The sequence below is a fragment of the Rousettus aegyptiacus genome, unplaced genomic scaffold (assembly GCF_014176215.1).
Source record: "Rousettus aegyptiacus isolate mRouAeg1 unplaced genomic scaffold, mRouAeg1.p scaffold_m13_p_8, whole genome shotgun sequence".
Classification (NCBI taxonomy): Eukaryota; Metazoa; Chordata; class Mammalia; order Chiroptera; family Pteropodidae; genus Rousettus; species Rousettus aegyptiacus.
Genome location: NW_023416311.1, coordinates 43,468,589 through 43,488,128, shown reverse-complemented (window position 1 = coordinate 43,488,128; position 19,540 = coordinate 43,468,589). Strand labels below are relative to the sequence as shown.

The window sequence follows — 19,540 nt, the reverse complement described above, 5'->3', positions numbered from 1 at the left end:
ATGAACGTTATAAAGTTATGTTTGTTCTCTCCACTGAGGAAAAAAAAAAATGGTGCTATTTAAAAATCTACTGGTACCACTAACTCAGAGAGAGTTTAATGTAGAGAACGGAGTCTGTCTTATGTCATCATGGAAAAGCCAACTTCATAGAAACACAGAGTCAGAGATCAAAGAGGATCTCAGTTTTCAGGGTCTCTCCAAATATGTTACCGCGGCTAAAAAGAAGTTATAGTTACCATGCATCCTCATACGCTCCCCTCAACAAAGGAACAGATTGTATGTTGAAATGCACTTAGGAAACTCTAAGTTAAACTTAACAGCTCTTTGTGAAGCAAAGAGGAAGGATTGAGTACCAAGAAGGAGGTTTTGCTTTTTGTTTCAATTATTACTGTAGACTACCACTTGCAACCCGGTGGTTTTTTATAGCAAAGGCACTAAAATCACAGATGGATTTTATTTTTCAAAAAAATAAAACCAATAATAAAATATCTATATATTTTACACAAAATATATAAATTTCTGATTTACTTTAAGACATTGGGTTAAGTTACAATTTCAGGCCCCTATAGTCAGTGGCAACAACTGGTTAGAAATGAGAGACTATTGTTTTTTTTTTTAAAGGATCACGTATATCCAGGCTCACTACAGCCCCATCTAGTCCATTTTCCTAGCTGCTTGGCCCCTGGCGGTGCTTGGATTTGCTTCTCCTGTTACAGACCAGTCTCTGCAGAGAGCTTGCGGAGGCACATTCTTTTAACCATCCTACTAGCACAAAGCCATCCAAATGTCAGGTAGACTTAAAGCATCATCCAATTATTTTACCATAATCTCGAACCTTCCATACTCAAAATGAATGGTGGGTGCTGTTCCCATGGGTCTAGCATCTTGAAAGTACAAGATTTTTGAGTGGTGGACAAATGACTAAACCTGCTCTCATTACATTTTTGCTGAGAATATCACTTTTCATAAATGTATCAGAAAAAATAAAATTTAGATACTATGGAAAGCTTATTGTGGTTTCCACCACTCAGAATATCCCACAACAATTTACATAATGGCTCTTGGACACTAAGCTCTTGCTTAGACCAGAAGTTCATTCTCAGTCTCTTTTTTTCCCCAGTATGTCTCCTTATAGTGTAGATAAAATAATATTATAATTCAAAAACAACATTCAGAAACAATCAAGTTAACCCATCATGTCTGGAATATTCAAGCTTAATCTCATTGTACTTTGTACTGGTAGGGGTAATTTCTAATTGGTTGAGAGATTTTCTTTCTTCCTTTTCCACACCTGGATTTCATTGGCCATCAGCTCTGATGGGGCTCAGAGATAAGAGTGAAGCATGGGTACCAGTTTATCAACTCTCCCTCACTTGACCATAAATCCCAAAGCACTTCAGAAAGGCAGGTCATTGGTTTCCAATGAAGTACGATTCCCACACACAGCCCCAGGAGGGGGATTGGTGTTCATGGGCTATGAGTACTGAACCCATTCACTTCCCAAAATGAAACAAAGAAACCATAATCTACCAACATAAGGAGAAAGTACCCAACATCACTCTTTTATTTACAATATACTTCCAGTTACAAAACTTGTGGTCTTGAGGCTTGTGACAATAAGGTACAAAGCACAACAGAGTCCCTTCAGTTTGAGTGTTCATATATATAATATTAACCAAATATGATTGTTTATGTATTCATCATAGAGTACTTACCATCTGCCAGGCACCGTTCTAAGTGTTTTACAAAAATTAACTCAGGTAATCCTCATGAGGAACATGTGAGGAAGGAAACATTATTATATTGATTTCACAGATGAAGAAATAAAGACACAGAAAATTTAAATAACTTATCCAAAGTCCCAAAGCTGGTAAATGGTAGAAGCAGGATATAAATTCTGTGATCTTAATCATTATATTAAGTTGGCTTTCATTCTCTAATGACAAAATAGTGACATATTTTGTATAACGCAAATTACTGAATTCACCATCTTTTCTCAAACATGCTTATGTTTCCACTGCTGATCCTAGTTACTGGCATAACTCATCTCACCCATCTAACCTAAGTCACATACCCTCTTCTTAATTACCTAAAGCTAATCTGTCACTATCATCCATCAATTCTATTTCCTATCTATCTCTGTCTGTCCTCTCTTCTCTATCGCTTCTGCTATGGCCTTATCGGCTCTCCCTGGGCCCCTGCAAGAACCTCCTCCACTGTTTACTGCTACCATTTCACAGCCTTCATCCATTATTTCTTCAATAATTCTAAAATATAAATTAATCATGCTACTCCAGCTGATAAACACCCTCTCATGATTTCCCATCCTCTCTACCAATGACCCTCAAAGTGTTTCTCCATGAACCACCAACATATTAGTCATTCTAAGCATATTTTAAAAATCAGGTTTTGTGGTTTCTACCTTAGCTCTATTGAATCAGGATTTCTGGAGACTGGGCCCAAGAGTCGGAATTTTAATAAACTCTTCAGGAGATTTTTATGTGCATGAAAATTAGAGAATCATAGATCTACTGAATAACCTCCAACTTCCACCACGGGGCACAAAATTCTCCTGGGATTTCGTCCTCACGCATTCTCCAGTCTCTTCTCTTGTCTCTCTCTCGTTCTGCTCTCCATAAATACGCAGCTGTGCCACAGCCATACTGTGCTACTCGAATTGTCTTTGCACATGCGGCTGCCTGTGTGCTCTGCCTTGTAAGCTCTGGCCATCTACTGAGGTGCATCTCTTGGACTGCTTATTCCTTAAGGCCTTCTCCTTGAGTGCATAACACTAAGCAAACTAATCATCTCCTCCTTTCTCCCCTCATCCCAGGACACCTTGCAGATGACACCGTAGCTATGTGTTTACCTGTCTGCCTCTCCCGCTGCACTGCAAACTCCATGGGGGTAAAACCTTTCTTCTTCAGATTTCACTTCCACTTCTACCACAGAGCCTGGGCTGTAGAGATACTGACCAACCTTTGCTGAATGAATGCTCTCAAGTTTACAAATCTCCATGAAACAGAAAACCGCACAGGGACATAGCAGCAGGAGTGGGTAACTTTAGAGGTGACATTTGTGTCAAGAAATAGAGCACCATCACAGACTACATTCAGGTCCTCCTTTTCTGGCCTAAAGCCAAAAAGGCCTATAAAACCTTCCCTACCGCTGCACACGGGGTCAGTCAAGGTGAAGCTTCTTGGCAAAGCTGTGTTTATCACAGGTTTTGTGTGTATGTGTACAGCAAAAATTATAGACAGAAATTAAAAGAATATTTGAAATATAAGCCTGTGTAGTTAGCATAAAAAGCCTGCTCTTTTGAAACACACTTTGTGCCACTGAAGGCAGGGAGGCTGGAAGTTGCTTTAATTAGGCTGCTTTTGTAAACACATGACAGAAACTAATTTGGATGTGTTAAATGAAAAGAAAAATCTTTTTTGTAATGATATCAGAGTATTTTACAGAACTCAGGCTTAAGAATGCAGCTGGAGATGAGGAAATTTGCACCAGGGACTCAAACGTTGTAGGCATCTCTCCACTCCTCAGCTTTGCTCAATTCATCTCTCTTGCTACACATGATGGAAAGCATGGTTGATACAATGTCTTAGTTTTAGATCTCATAGTTACTCTAAAAAGATCCTGACTGAACCCTCAGTACAGCAGCTCAATGACCAAGTTGAGTCAATGATCAAGTTCCCCCTGGCCAATCCAGCATGACACTGAAATATGGAGCCCTGGCTACAGCTATCTGAAAGGGTGAGAGGAGTGGACAATTCCGTAGGCATCCACCACAGAGAATCACTTCATTGATATGGGAGACGAAGAGCATAGTTTAAATTTTATGTAACTCGGGTTGGAGATATGGAATGGTAATGACTGAACTAGAAGACCCCAGCCAGGACTCAGCCAGAGAAAGAGCCCGAATCTACCTGGTAAAGGCGTTTACAATGCCACAGTGAGGAACTGACTGTTAAGCCTAAGGTTATCTGTATATTATTTATCATTTGCTGCTATGCTTGCTAAGGTTAAATATTACTATGCTAAATAAGAAGTTTGTATCACAGAATAGTTTTAGTTTTTAACTAATCTCTGTGTCATCTTTTTAAAGGCTTAAGTAAAAAAACCTTTCAAAAGAGAGTAAACAGATGTAGAAAAAAGTAAGAGGCTTAGAATCTGACAGGTCTGTTTTCCCAGAGTGACTCTATAATGCATGGGCTCTGTGACTGGAGAAGGTTCTGATTGTATCTGAGCCTTAGGTACTGTGTGTGTGTGTGTGTGTGTGTGTGTGTGTGTGTGTGTGTGTGTTTAAAATAATATATCTTCTTCATGTGTTTTATGTTTAGTTTAAACCGTAATTACTCATATAGTAAATATCCTTGATCCCCTACTACGTGCCAGACACTGTTCTAGTAACCTTGGATATTGCATTGAGAAAAATAAATCTCTCTGCCCTCATGCAGCTGCATTCTAGAGAAGAAAGTAATTAATAAACAAAATAAAAACGCAAAATTATAATGTTAGAAAGCACAGAACGGGTGACTTTATTTAAAATATTTGCCTTTATATTTACTGTCATCTGTCCACCCTCTTAGACTAAAACTACCTTGAGGGCAGGTGCCTTGTCTATCTGTTCCCCCTACATAGTGGAAACACTGCCTAGTGTAGTGTGGCAGATGCTAAATGAGTTTTGTTGGAGTCATGAAGAAAAAAGAGAATAACATGAAAGTGACTAATCCCAATGCATTGGCAGGCACTAGTATTAGTCCGTCCAGGCTCCCATAACAAAATACCATAGACAGAGTGGCTTGAACAACAACAACTTATTTCCTCATGATTCTGGAGGCTATAAGTCCAAAATCAACAGGTTTGGTTTCTTCTGGGGCCTCTCTTCTTGGCTTGTCGATGGCTACCTTCTGGCTGTGTCCTCACATGATCACCCCTCTGACTGGGTATGTTTCTGGTTTTTCTCCTTACGTGTCCAGCAGTCATATGGGATTAGAGCCCACCCTAAAGACCTCATTTTAACTTAACCAATTCTTTAAAAACCACATTTCTAATTGCGGTCACATTCTGAGATCCTGGGATTTAGAACTTTAGCATATGAATTGGGGGAAGATGACACTGAGGACACATTTCAGCCCATAACACTAGGAACACAAACCTTTTACAGCTTAAGCTACATTATTTTAGTTGGTGTTCATAGTCATGTTTAATACGGCAGGGAGACTTATACCACCATTATCTTCAGGATACAGACAAGACAGCAAGCAACAGCAGGCAGAATCGTGACTCCAGATCGAGTGCTCGATTCCTAACACCATAATACCTCTACGAGCTGTCACTTTCACTGATCTCAGTGAGATACAATTATTATCTGCTGAGGTCCAATTTGGGTAAGAAAGAGTAGAACTGCAGTGGGACAACGACCCTGAATAGTGTAGAATAGTAACCTGTACTTTGGACAATTTAATGGGTGTAAAGAATAGAAAAAGGGAGATTAAGTGCCTTGAAATGTAGCTGAATGCCTTGCCATTTGGGGTTTGTTTGGCAATTTTTCACTGATACTGTTCAAATCTAACTCAAGACATCTCTGACAGGTCTTTTCCAGAAAATTCTAATTTAAAGAACTGCTTGACATGACCATGAGTGTTGCTCTTGAGATGCAGGCAGACCGACCTGACAGCAACACATTCACCTTTTTTACAAAGTCCTTCTCCAGCCTTTTTCAAGTACAAACAGGATTCAGCCCTTTCACAGCCACCTAGTTGACTGGCCCAGAAAACACAGTTCTGATTACCTCATAGCAGCATTCCCAGAGGTGTCTTGTTAAAGCAATCACAAAATGATCTGAAATTGAAGGGAAAGTCCTGTCAAATGAACTACTGAAATGGCTGTACTTTGCAAGACTTACATAGTACAGTTTGTTATAAAACTGGGGGCTGCAGAAGAAGTAACCTTGAAATGTGAATCCAATGGCTACAGGCCTAGAGTGAGGGTCAGCTAAGGCAACTGGCCTTTGGTTCCAGAAATGCTGTTACACTTTTGGGTTGAACGTCTGTTGCCGTCTAAATTGTGGAACAATGATGACTGCCAACGCCTATATTTAATTACGTGTAATCTTTCATTTTAGTCTATGCCTCATTTTTTTGGTAATGGATTTCAATGAAAAGTTTTTGGCCAACTGCATACAGCTTACCATCAACAGGAATGTCTTTTCCACTCTCTCTCTCTCTTATTTCTCCTCCTTGGACCACACCCTAAGCTAACTATAATGCACTAAAAAAGAAATGGATTGACCTCCACTTCAAATGTTGGAACGAGCACATATATTTGCCTCTAGTATTTCATAAGACTCTATAGTAATAAAAATTGAGAAGCTCAAAGTGAACAAACTTATAACAGCAAAGAGAATAAGAGTGGGGTGGTAATTATCAGCGCATTGATGGATTTCAGCAAATATATGCAAGAGAGAAAATGGAATGATGTGTACGGCCTAAGACGCAGCAATCATACTCCTGGGATACATGTCAGATACATTCTCACTTAGGTCTGTAGAGGATATGTACATAGGTGGTCTTTGCACATGTACACAGTGATCATTATGGTAGTGGGGGCCGGAAGAAATTTAGGAGATGGGGTAAGGAGGAGTGACTGTATTCTATGACACACTGGGCAGTAATAAGGAGGAAAACAAAATAAATGAGAATTTAGTGGGAAAAGTAGAAACAGAATGAGAAAGCACATGATTGTTTCTGTAAATTAAAGACTAAAACGCAAAAGTGCATGTTATAAAAAATTACATGTGTATATTAAGAATATATCAATACATTACTGTGGGCACCTATGGGAGAGAGGTGGGTGGAAAGAAACGCGAGTGGGGATTAGGGAAGAAGAGAAACAAATATAACAACAGAGGACATACATTTAAATTACTAATAATGAAGTGCTCTGCACATGGTCCCGGGGTACCTATTGAAAAACACAAGGAATGGAGTAGATCAGATGAAAAAGGGAAGGGGACGTCATATTATAGAATGCACTAGACGGGAACCTATCTGTGTACTATAACATCAAGATAATTTCAACATTTGTATTAGGAAGTTACTTAAAGATAGACTCTAACTTCTCATCATAAGCAAGTCCAAACAATTTTACTTTTTCATCATGGTGCATATATCCTTTAAAAAATAAAAATTAAGAAAATATAGGTTGATTTTAACAGGCAGAGTGCCTGCAATTTTATTTATTTAAAAACTTGACTTACTCCTCCGTAAGTGTTAAAGAAATCACTCAGAAAACAAAAGAAGAGACTCTGAAGAGCAGCTGCCACAGGCAGCCATTCAAGACACTGACACGGGTTTTCAAAAACCCCATGAAGACTTGGGTTTCTTAGATCTGGGGGTTAGTAGATGTTTTATTAACAAAAGTCAAGCCCACCAGCAATATGACCCTTCTACTATGCACAAGGAAAACATGATTAACTGCACTAAGCATTAAATTGGAGAAAAATCTAGAACTCCAGTGAAAAACAACTTTATTGATTCCCCATGTTTGCCGCTGACACACCAGCAGCAGGTCTCATGATATTACACAGGAAGTCCAGCTCAGTCAGAGGGTTTGCTTTGTTGTATGACAGTTGCAGCCAGATCTTCCTGTCTAGATGAAGATACCATCCAAATCCCAGGAAAATGAAACAAAGGGTAAAAAGCCCAGTGGCTGCAAATAATTTCTGTCCAGTCATCAGGACAACTTTCTGCTTTAATTGCAACTACTATACAAACGTTCAGAACTAAATAGGGAAATAACGCAAAAACATTAACTTGGGCAACACACAGTTGGTAGATTCTGTGTAAGCTATAAGTTGAGTAAGGAAAATAATGACTTTTTAGAAAAGAAACAGTACAGTTGTTTCATTGATCAAAGACAAAATCCTTAAAACACCTTTTCTTTCTTCTGTAGATTATCTCGTCTGAGCACTATCTCAAGGTGGCATTCAAGTATTATTTTAAAAAGTTTCTAGTGAAATTTTATTCCATATTTCCAAAGCAAAATAAAGACTATTTACAACAGAAGAACTATACACTCAGTTTAGAACACAAAAATGGAAAATCAAAATGGAAAACTGGAAAATAAAACAGTGTCTACAAGCGTATCTAACTTAAGGGTTAAATCTAAGTTGCTGATTCCTCATTTAATTTTCGGGCAACCTGAGCATTTGCAATTCATTTTGCAATCTTATCATGACATCAGGTATAAAGGGATATAAGCAGAATTTTTACAGGGAGGTTTAAAAAATATGACTTTAACCTATGAATTGCTTTAGTTTTTATAAATAATATTAATGTTTTCCAAATAACAGTTTATCTTAGTTTGAGTGTAGACTATTAAAGAGAATCAATACTTAAGGTTATGATGGGAAATTGTATTGTTTAAAGGGAAAACCTGGTTTCTCTTAACGGACATTTCTTTTAATGGACATAAAGCTTAGAATAAATTTATTCTACTCAGGTTTTCTATTAGCATAACCTTGAGGGATTTTCTTTCTTTTTTTTTAGTTTGAGGTCCTGCTGGAACAAAATTAAATATGGCGGGACTTGCGGAGTCAGTTGGGATTTTCCCATAAATTTGATCTTTTAGAGTCAAACCAAATGGAAAATTGGCAGTTTTCCGAAAACACAGGCACTCCTGTGTTGAAACATAATTCTCTAATTCTGAAGACAAATAAGCCTAGTGAAATGACTGACTCAAAGCAAGACAGATATTGGCCCGGCTCTCTACTGTACTGATGATCCAGGCTGCCTAAATGACTTATTCTGGGACAATGAGACCATGATTGTTGATACACAACGGCAGACAGCCCTATGGGTGTGGGTGGGCTTTTAGATTATGGACAGAGTGGGGTAATCTCAAGGCCAGGATGTGGAGGCCATTCACACAAAGTGAAGAGTGGTCACAATATTTGTACAATGTATCACAATACATTGAAATTAGTTCTGCAACAACACTGTAAGACATTCAATCACCAGGAAAGTCATAACTCAAGTTAAGCAGAGAATGTCTAGGCAAATAATGTTTGTGAACAGCTCTTAGGACACCATCTGAGTGGAAGGCTCTGGGGAATGGCTTTGGCTATCATGCTTTTTGAAGCTGTTTTATGCTGCCGATACTGGAAATGTTGATGAGCAGTTATTTTAATTCACAGACAATGTGGTGGGGACTAAAAACAAATCAGTACACTTTGGATTGCTTTTGTTAACCAATGAAATGTGAAACGGATATGCTCATCTTGTCCTTAAACCTTATACACCCTCTAGGGATAGAGTGGAGCTCAGAAATCCATGGTAGTGAAAAATAAGTGAAGCTTGGCTAGGAAAGGGGAAGGATAGGGAGGGGACAGACAAACACACAGCAAACACACTGTTCTCCATGCAAGGGCAGAAAAACATTTTCTTCTCTTAATGCTGCATACATCCTAGGTGGGAGTGGCAGACAAGGAACAAAAAACTAAATAAGGTAATATCAGATAGTTTCAGTTCTATAAGAAAAAAATGTAAACAGATGACATAATGGAGAATGCTTAGGATAGTAGCAATTTGCCAAAGAGAAAAAGAAGGTAGTGGAGCATAATGTGGTACAGACAAAGTAGGCAGGGAAGAGAGGGTTATCTCAAGGTGTCTCAGCTTAGACATTATTGACATTTGGGGCCAGATAATTTGTGTTTCAGGGGCTGTTTTGTCCTGCAGGATGTCTAGTGTTATTCTTAGCTTCCCCTCAATAGATACCAGTAGCAGACCCACGTCATGACAACCAAAAATGTCTCTAGACATCACCAAATGTCCTCTGGAACATTTGAGAATCTCTAGTTGAGAACCACTAGGTCATGTAAGTACTAAGCAGCAGAAGTAATTTAACTCACATGGCATGAGCACCAGCCAATTAGAATGAGCTCTGTCTGTAAATAACCCATATGGTTATAGCAGTGCATTCTGGATACATATCAGCCCTGCTATATAGCTCATGGTAAATAAGGAGCTTAGATTTTATTATAATTGTGATAGAAAGCTATAGTAGTGACTTAATAAAGAGAGTGATGTGGCATCTTTTATGTTTTCAAAAAGATCATCTTAGCTGCTATTCAGAAAATAGATTTTAGGGTAGTACAGCATGAGAAAGCAGGAAGATTGGTAGGAAGCTACTGAAGAAATCTATATGCAAGATGATGGTGACTTGGACTAGAAAGATAGAGTGTGTGTAAGTCACAATGATTGCAATACATTCTGGAGGTAGAGGGCAACTAAAGAATAAAGGTTTAATAACTAAGTTTTGGCTTAACAATGGAGTGGATGGTAGTCATTTACTAAGATGAGAAGACTAGGGGGAGAAAAGATTTTTGAAGGAAAATCAAGAATTCTGTTTTAAGTATGTTAAGTTTCAGATGCCTATGAAATGTCTAAATGAAGTTGTCCAACAGGTACTAGTACTGGTTGGGTATTTGAGTCTTGAAGTTTGTATAAATTTGGCAATCACCAGCATATACAATACAGAAACTACTATCCAGAAATCTGTGTTTTCATAGATAATCAACACAGGAGAGGCCTCCAACCATTTAAACCAGAATATCTGCTCATTTGCTGAAATATAGCTTACATAATTCATGCCCCGAATCTCAAAACTTTCAAGTTCCTTCTTGTAGTTGATGAGGATCAGTATCATTTAATTTCAATTAACATATAGACTGTACTTAGTTTTCTACTGAAAAATCTTGAGCAAATACCACTGTGAACTTTTCAGGGTTTTCTGATAATACAAAATTGAATGTGTATCTATCAGAACTGGGGTGGGGCAGGGGCAGGGAGAGAAACTCACACAAAATATTTGGGTCACAATATGATTCCTTACTAGAAGGAATAAGAAATATTCCCACAATTAAATGCCATCTATTCTTTCAGTATTCAATACATTTATTTTTGCCATCATATTTCATTTAGTATTATTAAATTTCTGATTATACAATTGGTTTTGGAAGACAGGTTTCACTCCATTAGATTCAAATCTGGTTATAACAGATGTCAGCATACACTACTGTTAATAATAAATAAAATCTTATAGTTAAATAACATTGTGATTTTCAAAGCATTTCCTATGCTGATAAAAATTTTATTTTCACTACAATTTTGTAACATAGGAAAGACAGATATTTGTGCACTTATTTTAAAATAAGAAAACTATTACTCAACTAAATTAAATGATTTGCCCATGGTCCTATAGCTGGTAAATGTTAGGAAAAGAATGAGAACACAAGTATTTTGACAACTAATTCAGTACTGAAAGAGCAGAAAGTACATTCTACAGTGTAACTCACACTATATGACACCAAAGGTGAACTCTTGTTTGACTTTTTGCTGAAAAGGATTTGAGCTGGTTCAGAACTCAGGCATATTTTCCTGTGTTCCTTCTCTAGAATCTAATTTTTCCAAAATTCAAATGGCTGCTATCTGTATAAAACATGCTACCTTTCCTTCTGCTTTCTTGGCTTTCCTCCATCCTAGCTGACATCTTCCTGAGACTTCTTTGCTGGCATTCTAACTTTCCTCTGATTACTTCAGTCCTATTATGACAAACAGTGGAACAGACTATAAAACTTAAATTATATTCTTCTCCTTTGCCATGCTTTCGTGGGTTTACTTTGCTCTCCTTTATTAATAACCTCCCTTTTTCTAACCTAAAATTCTCATTTCTGCACTGATGAATTTTTTTACTAATTTTAAAACTAATATATGATATTGTAGAAAATGACATAAAAGTACAAAGAATAAAAATTACTTACATTCCTGATAATCAACAATCGGTAAAATCTGATTGCTTCATTATTTCTCTTGTTTCTTAAATTGCATGCTTAGTTAACAATTAAAAATTCTTGTTAATAGTGAAGACATTCAAGTCTATAAATTTTACTCAAATTACAGCTTCAGCCACATGTCATAACCTTGGAGGAGGGTGACAGAACATGAATTCAGAGAGGCAACATGACTGACCATGTAAGGCCTTATAGACCATTGTGAAAACTTTGGCATTTATTGGAATGAAAAAGAGAGCCAATGGAGAGATGCAGGTAGAGCAATATTATAATTTAACTTAAAGAATCAATTAAATTGCAAAGTGAAATGCCACAGAAGTACAAGGAAGTCTAAGAGAGTTAATATGCAATTTAGCCTTCCCTATCTGTAAGTAATGAGCCCTGTGATTTAACAGAAACACGTTTTTATTCTCTATAATTGCAATAACCAAAGTCTGATAAACATTTAAGTAAACATTACATTTTCATCTGATCCTCATGTTTTATCTTCATTATGTCTAGAATACTGAGTCTTACATACAATGAGTACTCAATAAATACCTGTTAGATAAAAGGAGGAAGAAGGAAAGGAGGAAGGGGAAAGTCAAAGGTGAAAGGTGTGGAAGGAGAGGACGGGAAAATCATTCAGTACACTTAGTTCTATAAATAGGGAAATATTTCTATTGTTTAGGACAAATAATTAAGCTAATACATTTATTAATTTATCTTTTAACATGTAATATGATGAGCCTGTACTTTAAAAACAAAGAACTGAGAAATCTTTTATTTCTTTAAACTATTCTTAAAAACTTAGGTGTCTGTTATTTGTAAAATATTTTCTTGCCCTATTTTTCTCAGTATATGAATTAAAAAAATAGAGTCATAACTCCTACCCCCTCACATGCACACATAGAGAAAGACAAATTCCTGTTAAAAACTAAGATGGTGGAAGAAGATAGAGTTGAATTTCTTCCCTTAATCAATGCAGAACAACAAAGAAAGTGCTAATTTGCACACGGGCTGGTTTTGTTGACAGTATTTTAAACCACATCAAATTCTGTATTAATGATTATTTAATTGAAGGATTTAGTATACAAATGGTCCCCAACTTACAATGGTTTGACAGGATTTTTTGACTTTATAATGGTGCAAAAGTAATACGCATTCAGTAGAAACTGCACTTCGAATTTTGAATTTTGATCTTTTCCCTGGCTAGCAATATGTAGTAGGGTACTCTCTCATGAGGCCGGACAGCAGCAGCTCTCAATTAGCCACGTGGTCACAATGGTAAACAACTCATACTCTATAGTATGCTGTTTTTCCAGCGCTGTTTTGGATATTGTTTTGTGTTTTCCCATCTCATCATGTCTACAAAACTCCAAGCTCTGTCTCCTGCTTCTGGTGGGAAGAGAAAGGCAATTATTCTTGAGATGAAACAAGATAATGGCTCAATATAAATGTTCTGAGCATGTTTAAGATAGGCTAGATTAAGCTATGACGATTGGTAAGTTAGGTGCATTAAATACATTTTCAGCTTAAAATACATTGACCTTACCAACGGGTTTCTCAGGACATAACCCCATCGTTACTTGAGGCGGCTCTGTGTATGAAAGAGAGCTATTTTGTGCATTTACAAAATGAAATATGATCAGCTTCTCTACCACTATATTTAGCAGCACAAGATATCACTGATAAATGGACTGAAGTGATAAATTTGTCTCCCCGTGAAAATCAAACCTACTTCTAGTCTAAGCAGCTTCTAAGTCTTCATGATCTAAAAATCTCCCAAAAGAGAACTGAGGTTACATCAAAAAAGTATTTTTGTGTGAATCCCATTTATCCTTTTGTAATGGCTTGCGCATCAAACGTATCCCATCTACATGTCAAAGTTTTCATTTTCTAATACAAAATACCACCCAGAGCCTCAGCACTTAGCTGTGTTCTCTTAGCCTTTCCTGTCAACACCAGATAACAATCTAGCAGTAACAATTCATCTGACAGTTTTGCCATGAACACAAGCGGCACAACGGGATACGGATTGCTCTGCCGTCGCTGCGTTATCATCCTTGCAGCTCCCACCATAAATTCCTCCTTTTGTGGATTAAGCAGGTAGTTATGAATAAATGCCTGGACCACAACTTTAACTGTGATTTCTTTCTCTCTTTCCATGTATAAGACTGACTTGATTAGTAAGTCTCAGGCAGGTACCATATAATTTACTGTTATAAAATGCACAGTTATAAGAGAATATAAATTACTGAATTTGTTGTGGACTAGAGTGATGTTATCTCTTCCATTTCCTTAAATTCAAATATCCTCAGCTAGCCAAATTTACCGTGATTGTACCCTGGTTTAACCATCTGCACTTCTGATTATCCACATATCTCCCTGAATTTTCACGCTGGATGCCAAAGAATAACATTCATTTTAGTTTCTGACATGGATCATTGTAAGTTTTTATAAATATATATTGAAGAAAAAACTTGCCACTTAACTTCTCTACTGGATAATTTAAAACACTTTTTTTTTTTTTTTTGTCTATAATAAGAATTCTCACTAGGAACATCATGGAGGGTCGACGTGTAAGAATTAATTGGCTGCTGTCTTTACGATGTGTGACTGGTAGCAGTGTCCTCATAACCAGAAGGACCTTAAGAACTGAACAGCTCAGAAGGACCCACATACTTATTATAATTGGCTTTCTCCAGGAGAAACTTACAATAAATTATAAATATCTAAGATAAGATTCAAAAAAAAAATATGAAAGATCCTAAGGATAGAATTGCTTGCCAAGTATAGGTTTAGGGATGACGTTATTTGGTACTATCAAGGCCCCGGGCTATGGAGCTAAGGAACTTGGCCTCTGTGACTACAAGAGACTCAAAGCTCTTCCAGGAGATAAACCCTTTGATGTCATTGGAGTAACCCCCAAAAAAGAAAGCCTCATGAGGAAGGGACCTGGTCTGTTTTGTTCACTGCCAGAATGCATTAGTATGCCCAGCTTTTTAAAACACAGGTTTCCAAATATTAAATTATTATTTTTGACTAGTTTATATAGCTACTGTAGTATATCCCCCAAATGATCCCCTACTACCCTAGCCTCTTCTTGGTCCTAGATGTTTCAGGGGGACAGCACCTGGCAGAGAAGAACAGCTCTGGGACACTGATCTACCATCACCAGCGTCAGTTCTGATAATTACTCATATGACACTAGCTGTTAAGTATGTTAGAGATCACCCCTGCACCCACTGTTCTGAACATCTCCAGGGCACAAAGCAGTGTCTGCCACACAAGAGCTGCTCAGTAAATTTTCTGAGTAAATTGATGAATGTTTTTACTTATACAATTTCCCAGAAACATTACCTATTTGCTAATTCAACCCAATAAATACCAAATATCTGCATTGGCATTATCCACATTTACAACACCATTCATCAAGACAAATCCTACTATGTGGCAAAAATCCTTCTGGGCCTTAGAGGAACCCTCCTGGAGCCTGAGTGAGCTAGCGATGTGTTTGGACTTCTTCCTAGAAGTACAGATCCCACAAATAATTCACAAATAGGAGAGAAAAGGAGATGCCAAAGAGATTAAGTGACTCATAAATATGCTACCATTCTTCACTCTTCAGGCTCAACTTGACTTCTCTTTGGCTTCGGTCGTAAGGTCTAAAAGTTATTTTTATGAGTGGCTAAAGACATAAAAATAGGCACAACCATATGACAGCTTGCCTAAGCTTGAGGAGACCTCTAGGCAGACATGTAACATCCAGACCCAGAACAGCTCATACTCATTGTCTACTCACTATGTGCCAAGCCCTGTGCAGAGCCTTTCATTTAGTGTCTAGAATCATCCATAAGCAAATACTAGTCTTTGCCCTCACTTTACAGACTCAGAGCTAAGTTGTGGGGAGGCTAAATAATTTGTCCAAAAGTACACAGTGATAGGTGTCAAGGACAAAATATAATCTCCAGTCTTTCAGTCTCCGGCATTCAAATGGTAAGCACTGCACCATTTACCTTGTAAAGATGTAAATCTAGTATACTTAGCTTCTCTGAGATTACTAATTTTATGCTATGTTATCCAATGTTTAAGTTAGAACAGTCATTACACGTCAATATTTCTCCCCAGCTAATGAACTGGTATAAGTTGCTATGGCAATACTCTCCAGCCTCATCCTACCATTCAATGTGCTCTTCTCTCTGACTTCCTCATCCAGTCTGGCATGGTTCCCACAAGTGACCGAACCCACACTGGTAAGATGAGCAAGGGTCTGCTGGTCACATTTTAAGTGCACATGGGTTTACTCGTTGAGCCTCCTCATTTCATTCACTAAGCACCTTGCTCCTTCCCCTGTTCTTCTGATGCCCTTGACTACTACTGGCTGTTGCACATCTATTATGTCCATACACTGACCCTAGAGAGAGATTATGGAGCTTGACTCATAATCTGTTCTTTCTATGTATCTGAAAATGATCTCTTCCTTAACTTCCCAGAGAGGTATAGATTTGTCTCTCTTCTTTGGCTCTGAACTTCCATAGACAAACTTCAGAGGATTGAGATCTTCTCTTTCTTGCCTTTCCAACATCCAAAATACCTAGACTTTTTTTTTTTTTCTTTTTGAACACGATCAATAATAAGCCAGCATGGGACTATGTATAATGTATCTTTGTATCTCTCAAAGTACCCAGCCCAGCCTTTAGCACCTAATAAGTACATAAAAAGTTAATAAACATATGAATACATAATCAGCTGGTTGATGAGACTAGAGAAGAGCTGGCTTGGTACACAACTGGAGTCTAATTTAAGAGATGCCACTTGTATCTTTCTTTCCGTACAGAGTGTCTAAGAAATATTTGAGTGGCTTATTTAACATATTGTTAATGTATTTGCTACATTCTATCAGACACTAACCTAGGAACTCTTTATAATTTTTAATTAAATAGCCTCAAAAATGTGGAAGATAAGTGTTAGTATCTTCTTTTCACAGTTGTGTAAAGACAGGTTAGGCAGGCTTGGAGAAGTTAAGTAAGTAGAGAATACGAAGGAGAGATGGATTCAATCCAGTGTCACTTTAATTCTTTCAAATCCAGGACTTCACTTTTCTTACTACATCACACTGCCTCATTATTGAAGGAGTCATAAAAATACTTCTCTTAAAATTTGCCAATGTTTTCAGAAGATGGGTAATTTGCATGTTATTATTAATCTAGTACCACAGACCAGTGGAAAAGAGCATCAATATATCTCTTAGCAGAAAAAATGACCTTGTATAAATAGAATGCAGGATAAGTAAATGGTAAAGTTTGATGGGGGAAAAAGAAATTTAAGAAGATTTAAATGCGCATCTTCCCAGATTAACAGGGGAATGAGTCTGTAGTTCAGGGTCCTACATGACAAGGACTTAAAACGAGGACAATAGACAATCAGAAGATATATAGAACTAGAAGCCAAAAGAACTAATAGGATAATAGGGTGTAAGGGAAGGATGGGTGGTGAAACAGGCTTTCTCACTTCACAAGAGAAAAGGGGTGATTGTTCAGTTCTATCTTTTTTTCCATCATTGGCTCTGATTATAGGGACGGTGCTGTTATTACAAAAGACTGATAAGGTAGGAGAGGGTAAGGCAAGTAGAAGAGATATCATCAGCTTTAAAGTTACCTAATGATGGATGAGGGAAACTTAAATTCAAGTCAAGCCACAAATGTACTTTAAACTAAAAGCATACCCAGCTTGAATTAGAGAGTAAAGGAAATGCTACAATCATTAGGGTTCAGACAGTAAGATTACCTGGTGGTCACTGGTACTTTTAGATTTGAGTTCATCGACAGCAAAAAAAAATTGAAATGTAAATGACATGTACAGAAGTAGGCACTAAGCTAAGGGACACATCTAACCTCAGATCCAAGGACTGCCATAAAGAGCCATTTAAGTATGATGCCTGGTAGGTCTCTGGCTGAAGTACTTATGCAGAAAGAGGTTCTCAGCATCTCTCCCTCTGCTTGCAAAATAGATCTTTAAGGTGGAACATGCCCATCTGAGGTGGTCAGAGAAGCTTAAAAAGATTAAATGTGCAACTTTCTCTAATATAAACTTAGGAATGTGCTCCAAAGTTGCTCTCAGGGGGATATCTTTCCATTTTTATAAAAATCCTGCTCTTCTCTTTTATTTGGTCTCTTGAACCATGTCTATGCATTGATAAAAGTCCTTTTACTTGTAGGCACAGTCACTCAAACCAGCTATCATCAATGCTATAAAGCTAGCCTGATGTCCTTAGATCCCTTTGACCATTTTTGGGTGCCTTTCTGCTTTCTTTGTTGTGCTATGCTTTCCGGGGCCTCTTCACTGACTTTTCTCTTGAGGACTCCCTTAGGCTTCTGAGCTGTGCACACAAAAAACTGGAGTTTACATGCCCCCGGGGTGGCCCTAAGCTGATGACTGATGGTGCAGGACAATGGAAGTCCAGCTTTTTGGTCTCAGGTCAAGAGAGCTCTGAGACTGAAGCTACCCTCCATAGACTACATGACATGCACCTTACGCAGCACTTTCTCCACTTCCTTTCAGCCTGTCCTGGGAGTGCTTCCTTAATACATTGCTTGCACATGATTCTCATCTCACAGTCAGCCTTTAGGGAACCTGACCTAAGACACTAGCCCAAATAAAAAATGCCTGGAGTAGTCTGAGTAAAGACTGCAAAAGGCAATCACACACAGAAACAGAGCGCAGCACTGCCTTGGGGACCGGAGCTCTAGTGCATTTGGGTCCTGCTGCTTCTCTCTGCACCACACCTCCATGTCTCTTACATGTAGTGGTTTGGTATCTTGTGCGTGCGTGCGTGGGTGCATGCGTGTGTGTGTGTGTGTGTTTCTCTTGGCACCTACCCTAATTCTCTCACTGCAAACAGCCTTCCCAAATTTCAGGAAGCTGTGCCCAAGGACGCATAGGTCAAATATGTAAGACTGATCACTTAAGCATGCCCTTTCATCTCTCTCTCTCTCTCTCTCTCTCTCTCTCTCTCTCTCTCTCTCTCATACACACATGCACACGCACACACACACATATGTTTAAATTGTAAAGTGCACATGTGAATAAAAATGGAGTAGAAAAAAGACAGGTTTATGAAATACAGATACGTTGATACGTTGTAAATCTTTTACATTTGAAAATACACTAGTAACTATATAATATGGAAAATTTACCTGAGAACAGACATTTAAGCACACCAATTTACAAGTCTTACTAGCTTTTCACACAGGTGTAGCTACCTTCTATTCTGAATGGATGATTGAAAAGTACTCTGTCTTGCCTAAAAAAGATACACGTGTGGAAGGGAGTGAGCGGGAGGTTAAATTGAATCATGGTCTTCTCTTTCCACCTAACAACTGTGTGAGTGAATACTCATGTGTTTCTTGGGTCTGCCTCATGTTTTGTGGGGCAGACAGTCATTGAGACAATTCAGGACACTCACTGTCTCCCAATCCTTCCCTCTGCTACTCTGCCAGGAGATGGGACATACTGACCATTAGTCACATCTACCCTATGGCCACAGTTTCTAGAAATTTTTGGCCTGTAATAACACCACAACCCAATTTATGCCCACACATGCACATGCATGCAAAACACATAAACACAATCAAAACACTTTGTGAAATAGTACTTGTTCCATCTGTAATGCACTCTAGTTTCCATTGTTTTCTATTATAA

The 19,540-nt window shown here is 38.0% G+C and overlaps 1 long non-coding RNA gene across 3 annotated transcripts in view; it reads right to left on the bottom strand.

Annotated features, from left to right (window-relative positions):
• The window catches only part of LOC118606530, a 255,284-nt gene that overhangs the window by 67,591 nt on the left and 168,153 nt on the right, over positions 1-19,540 (bottom strand). Inside the window, exon 4 of one of the 3 annotated variants that reach the window (XR_004952494.1) lies at positions 1,119-13,234. The exons of the other annotated variants lie outside the window; for them this stretch is intronic. This is a non-coding gene — a long non-coding RNA (uncharacterized LOC118606530). Of the gene's footprint in view, positions 1-1,118; positions 13,235-19,540 lie in introns of those variants that run through there. 3 annotated transcript variants of the gene reach the window in all.